Below are 6,511 nucleotides of genomic sequence, written 5' to 3'. Positions count from 1 at the left end.
CAACTGCGCCGGAAAAAGGTCTTGATAACCCACAATTATAGGGGATCGTTTGTAGCCTTTTTCGATAAATAAGAGTGTCGAACCCAACAAGGAGCTAAAGGTTGAACAAATATTCCCTCAAGTTCTATCGACCACCAATACAACTCTACTCACACTTAACGTTTGCTTTACCTAGAACAAGAATAAAACTAGAAGTGCTTTGTAGGTATGAAGGGATAAGTTTGCAAGATAATAAAGAACGTAAAAAATAAAAAGTAGGTGATGTTCTAATTAAAGTACAATTAAGTTAGTATAGCGAGTGTGTATTAGTAGTGGTAGGATTTGTGGAATTGTCCCTTAGCAATTGACTATGTTACTAGACCGATAGCAAGTTTTTATGTGGGAGAGGCCACTGCTAGCATGTCATCCCTTACTTGGATTTGTATGCACTTATGATTGAAACTATTAGCAAGCATCCGCAACTACTAACGTTCATTAAGGTAAAACCCAACCATAGCATTAAGATATATATGGGTCCTCCTTCAATCCCGTATGCATCAATTTCTATGTTAGGAAGAAGCTCTTCCGTCACTCTTGCCCTCCAATGCATATATAGTCATATCAACATACAACTAACCCTATGGTGTGATCCACACGCGCTCATATGATGGGCACCAAAGGACAGCAACATAAGCACAAGCAAATTAAACCAATCATAGAAATTCACCAATTACCAATTGGACAACAAAAATCTACTCAAACATCATAGGATGGCAACATATCATTGGATGATAATATGAAGCATAAAGCACCATGTTCAACTAGAGGGTACAGCGGGTTGCGGGAGAGTGGACCGCTGTAGATAGATGGGGGAAGGTGATGAAGATGTTGGTGAAGATGATAGAGTTGTTGGGGTAGATCGTCGTCACACGATGATTGCCCCAGCGGCATTCCGGCGCAACCGGGAGAGAGGGGGAGAGAGCCCCCTCCTTCTTATTCCTTGGCCTCCCCCTAGATGGGAGGCGAGTTCCCCCTCTGGTCCATGGCCTCCATGGCGGCGGAGGGGCGAGAGCCCCTCTAAGATTGGATATGTCTCTCCGTTCTCTTCTGTTTCACGTTCGTGTTTTTCAGCCCTTCACCGTTTCTTAAATTCTCAGAGATCCGTAACGCCTTGATGAAAAAAAATTATCCATAAATTATCTTTCTTGCGGTGAAATAAGGGCAGCAACCGCCTTACAAGGTCCCACTACCCATCTGCACGCCGGGCACCCCCTGGCGTGCCCTGGTGGGCAGTGGGCCCCTCGAGCACCGTCTTGTGTTGATTCTTCTTCCAAAAATTCACATATATTCCAAAAAATCTTCGTAAAGTTTTATCGCGTTTGGACTTCGTTTGATATGGATATTCTGTGAAACAAAAAACATGCAACAAATAGGAACTGAGACTTGGCACTGGATTTCGTTTGATATGGATATTCTGCGAAACAAAAAACATGCAACAAATAGGAACTGACACTTGGCACTGGATCAATATGTTAGTCCGATAAATCATATAATTGTTGCCAAAAGTATGTGAAAGTTGTATAATATTGGCATGGAACAATAAAAAATTATAGATACGACGGAGACGTATCACTTCTCCAGCCACTGAGTCTGTGTCCTGCTGACCCCCTTCCTTGTGATCCTAAAATTGTGGTGTGTGTTCAACAATTAAGTAATGCTTCACTATGGTCAATTGTGAAAGAAAATCCAACATAGAATAAGTAGACAATACATGTGGACTACTGGTGGCAGCGGAGCCTCTGTAGGCGAAGGCTAGACCAACTGTCGAAGACCAAATTGCCTCATAACCCTCTGTTGGGCCATGCCCTCGACGAAGACATCGAAGATGATCTTCGATTTTGCCATCCAGTAATCCTGATCCCTTGTGCATAGCTCAGAAATACCGTTGGGGTATCTTGCATCTATGGCTGCTTGCGTGTACGGCTGCCAGATCACCCTAGTGTATAAATCGAACTGCTTGTTTAGTGCCATGTAGGCTCACCTAGTCTGATCACTAGCAAAGCATCTCTTCGCAAAACAAAAGTTAGTTTCAACCATAGTGTACATGGGGAAATGCAAAAAATTATAAGATCAGACATACCTTGCAACATGTCCAGCACATACCGAAAGTAGGCATGTCATTGTGGTCAGCATCGAAAAGCTCCCCCACAGGCCAACCCTCTTCAACATGTATGTTGGGTTGTCCTATAGAGAACCTCTCCCCACGACCACAACTGTAAAAATAGAGGGCATCCAAGAAGAGCTGCCTTCTGCAACACAAGTTGGCAACCGTTGCACATACCTCGGTATGTAACCACTAAAACCACAAAACCCCAACTCCTCTGTGTGATCTGGTCCAGCAACTCAGCTCTCGCGATCTCCGGTGCAATAGGGATGTAGCATGCACTAATACTAGTGACATGGTTCTCTGTAAACATCACCTTCCCGAGAAGCCACGGTAGGTATGCCTCCAGGCTCCGAGTGATCTATGTCGCATTCAAGGGGAATTGTGGATAGCCGGAAACTTCTGTATCTGTATTGAGCAAAGATAAGGTATTAGTAAATAGAGAAGGTACGTGTAAAACCAAATGCATGACAAATAAAAGATATGAGACAGGTGAACTAACCCGAAAATGAAGCAACCAATCAAGCGGTCCGTGAGGCTCCGAGGCAAAGGTCGGAGCACCCTCATAAACACCCTGGAAATGTTGTGCAATTTCCTGCTCCCAAGGAGCTGGTGCCTCGAATGGTCCAATGGCAGGAACCGCCAACGGTAGTCCAACCCAATGTTCAGGATACCGCTTCAACTTATCGATCAACCCAAGATAAGAGATAAATCGACTTATCGGCCAATTTATCAATTTTATCGGTAGACTATTTATTGGCAAGGTTTTTTAAAAATCTCAGCTTTCTGTATCATCTGGATCAATCAACATGGCAAACTTGTAAGCCATGTCATCCGTATTCCTCTTAAACGACCTGGGATGTATTGAAAGTAGCCATCTACACAAATAGGAGGCATCAAGACCACAAAAACTCAACCAAAATAAAAAAATCGGGAGCTAAATCAGTTGGGTCCCATAGATTTACTTGTCAATATTGGCAAATGTCGGAGAATATCGGTGATATATCGATTGTATGATCGATATATTGGTTAGACCGATAAATACCAGTGATATTCACTTATCTTATCAATCAGACCCCGATAAGCGATAATCGACCGATATTTTGAATAGTGGTCCCAACAAAAGTGACACATCCTACAAATTATGAGCCATCTCTCCCCAACGGAAGTGAAACGTGTGGATCTCGGGCCTCCATCAGTCCACTAAGCAGGTGAGCAAAGAGGCGTCAATGCCAAGGCATGTAGAGGTATCAGTGGCCCCAACCAGACGCGCAAAAGGTAAAAGCCTAGCCCATTTAAACCTGCATATCAGAAAGCATAACAATTTAGTTAGTGTGTCCCATTAATATACATGCTTGAGAGAAATAAATAAAACACCTACCTCTGAACCCAATCCGGGTGTATCCTCCAGTTTTCCTTAGGCCTTGTTTGACAGCAAGGGATTGTGGAGGTTTTGGGAGGAGAGGATTCCAGGGGATTTGGTGAATCCCCCTCTTTCACCCAATCCCCTTGAAACCTCAAATCCCCCTCCAGCCACACATCCCTCAAATCCCCCTCCGTACAAAACACTGTTTGACAGAAAGGGATTGCCATATTGAATTAAAATGTTGTAAAACAGTTAAAAATCTAATCTTGCAACAGTTCTTCACATGAACAACATAATTTGCTTGACTTGGAATCAATATATCATCACATAATTGCGCTGTCACATAACAGCGACATATTCTCTTACATCAGCATGACTTGGAACATAGAGAAAAGTCCTAGGCAAGACATGCGTATATTTAAGCATGCTGAGAATACATAAGCATGCTTAACTATTTATGCAACATAGAAAAAAGCATGCTGAGAATACATAAGCATGCTTAACTATTTATGCAATATAGAAAAAAGCATCACTTGATGTTCTGCATGCTTAACTATTGTTGGAAGAGAGTACATGACAGGAGCATAAATTCCAACCATAAGACAGCAGTAGCGCAGACACAAAAGCAACCGAGACTCTCAAACAGACGATTTCGAGGGACCCTGCCAATGTCACATTCTTCCTCTGCTTGTTCCACTTCTCAACCTGGTTCAGTGGGACCTGGAGGGAAAACAAAATTCATGTCAGCAAACAAAGAGACTTTTCCCTTGCATAAACAACAATGATCAGATATATTTCAAGGAATTATATGAAATGGATCATCGACCTAAAATCTTACTGTACATTATTACTACTATCAAGAGCACAACTGCATGGCAGAGATTTTTTAACAACAACTATAGATCGTGCATATGGAACCGTAGCGCCTCCATCACAAAATACAAAATTAAAAAGTGAACAAAGGCAAGCTCCGTTCAACTTCAGAGACTGTAGACTGTTTGCAAAGGGAAAAGTACAATGAAGAAATAGTATGAATTATTTCATGGCCTTGTTAGAGTTACATCAAGAGGTACAGAACTACTTCCAGATTAAATCAAATAGTAACAAACACAAAAGCAAGAAGAATCTGATGTGACACGCAAGTAACGTTGAACATTTACTGGGCAGTCCCATGAATATTTCTTCAGACCAACAAGCAGCGAGAGATTACACATTCATAACACAATCCATTGCTCCAAAATCAGCCAACTACATACAGAATACAGAAACTTCCAGACCGAACAGTTTTTTCGTGGAAGAGAAAACTCACAACAAAGTCTGATGAGCAAACAATTTATGATGCACTGTAGAGTTATTGCACTACTGGAGGCAGCACATTTAGTTAGTGCTGATCCAAGCCAAGGAAACGAACGATTTAGTCTAAACACACCCACTGTCCATTACTCCAATGGCTGAGAAGAAGCTAATCCCCTTTGGGCTGTGGAAGAAACATGTATCATATCTAAGCTAGCATAGGTGCTCTCGATCCAGCAAGAACAACTATACTCTATATTACTTAAACAAACATGTATCATCACTGTTTCTTTATTGCCAAACACTGATTCCACCGCACCGTAGCAGGTATCCTTAAAAACACATTTGTAAAATTTTGCCGAGTGATCTCATCTCGGAAACATCATAATGCACACCAGCAAAGCCAGTGAATCTCTCTGTCCCGGTTGACCTGTGCGGCAGGACGATTCACTTTGCTATGTCAGTCGCTACAAATCAGAACAAGCACCCAAATCAGAGTATACAGTATATACAAATACAAATGACAAAGAAAGGAAGGCAGTAGATTTGTTCATGAATTAGTAAACAGCGGCTACAAACAAGAAAGATGTCGTTTAGACTTCAGATACCACAACATCAGACCATCACTAATTAACAGCTCTACACCACACTTCAATCACCATCAACATCAGATCACCACCTACGGTGAAAAATGTAGTTTACAAACTGTCAATCCCCCAAGATCCATCAGACCATCACCATCACCATCAGAAAATCACGGCAATCTCGCCGGGTAGGGTTAGGGTCGATGAGGGGCTAGAAGAGGACAACGTTCTTGGCGAGCTCGCCGGGTAGGGTTAGGACAGAGGTGGGGAGAGGAGGGGAGAGGCGGCGATGACTTACCGCCAGGGAGAACGCCAGTATTCTGGAGTAACGCCGGCGTCGGGGCGGGCGGTCGGGGGGGCTCCTCCTCTCGCCGGCGGGGCTCCTCCCCTCGGTGGCGGCGGCGGGGCTCTTCCCCTTGGTGGCGGCGGCGTTGAAGATCCGGCGGCGGGGCTCCTCCCCTCCGTGGCTGGCGGCGTGCGCTCGGTCGAGAGATTCCCTGAGCCCTTCGACAAGGGTTCTGAGTCGCGTGGGTTCGGGAGGATCGAAGGGGATTAGAGAGGATCCGCCCATCCAAACCCCCTGTACGAAAGGGGCCGACGGTTTCTTTTGGGGTTTCTGGCCCACGCGAGGAAAATCCTCTTGAAACCCCTCCAATCCACTCACGCCAAACGAAGCCTTAGGAGTGCGAGTGACCACGTGATCGAGCTTGCCGTCACATAATTTCGCAGCATGATGCTTACTATCAATGTCTGGATTAAGCAACCACGTTCCCTCCATTCCCGCATTTATATAAACAAAGTTGCAACACTTAATACAAATTTCAACATAGCGCCATATTTAATACAAATTTCAACATAGTATCATACTTAATACAAATTTCAACATAGTACCATACTTAATAAAAATTTCAGTGCAACCTAGCTTCTTCCTCTTCCTCCTCTTCATCCCTGGTTGCCTCGTCCACGCCCAGCACCACTGGCAGTGACAAAAGTGAGACCATTAGTGTCCCTGTGGCCAAATTCATTGCATAGAATGCATTGCCTAGGGGTGCTGCTTCAGATCCATCCATACCATTCCGGAGCGCTGACACTGCCGTCTACCTCTACTCGTACGCATATTCCCTG

General features: G+C 43.9%; 1 long non-coding RNA gene across 3 annotated transcripts; it reads right to left on the bottom strand.

The window, feature by feature from the left end:
• Window positions 1-1,505: 1,505 nt before the first annotated feature.
• On the bottom strand, window positions 1,506-5,741 carry LOC123054350 (uncharacterized). 3 transcript variants are annotated; one of them, XR_006426132.1, is made up of 6 exons: window positions 5,685-5,728; window positions 4,106-4,229; window positions 3,525-3,711; window positions 2,646-3,444; window positions 2,120-2,551; window positions 1,506-2,046 (listed from the first exon to the last, which is right to left on the bottom strand). It is a non-coding gene; the product is annotated as an uncharacterized lncRNA (long non-coding RNA). The 3 variants fall into 3 exon arrangements; XR_006426133.1 differs by having other exon boundaries at window positions 1,506-2,551; window positions 4,064-4,229; window positions 5,685-5,741; XR_006426130.1 differs by having other exon boundaries at window positions 1,506-2,551; window positions 5,685-5,729.
• Window positions 5,742-6,511: the final 770 nt, after the last annotated feature.

Source organism: Triticum aestivum, chromosome 2D, assembly GCF_018294505.1.
Source record: "Triticum aestivum cultivar Chinese Spring chromosome 2D, IWGSC CS RefSeq v2.1, whole genome shotgun sequence".
In the NCBI taxonomy this organism is placed as follows: domain Eukaryota; kingdom Viridiplantae; phylum Streptophyta; class Magnoliopsida; order Poales; family Poaceae; genus Triticum; species Triticum aestivum.
This window is presented reverse-complemented; position numbering and strand designations above follow the sequence as displayed.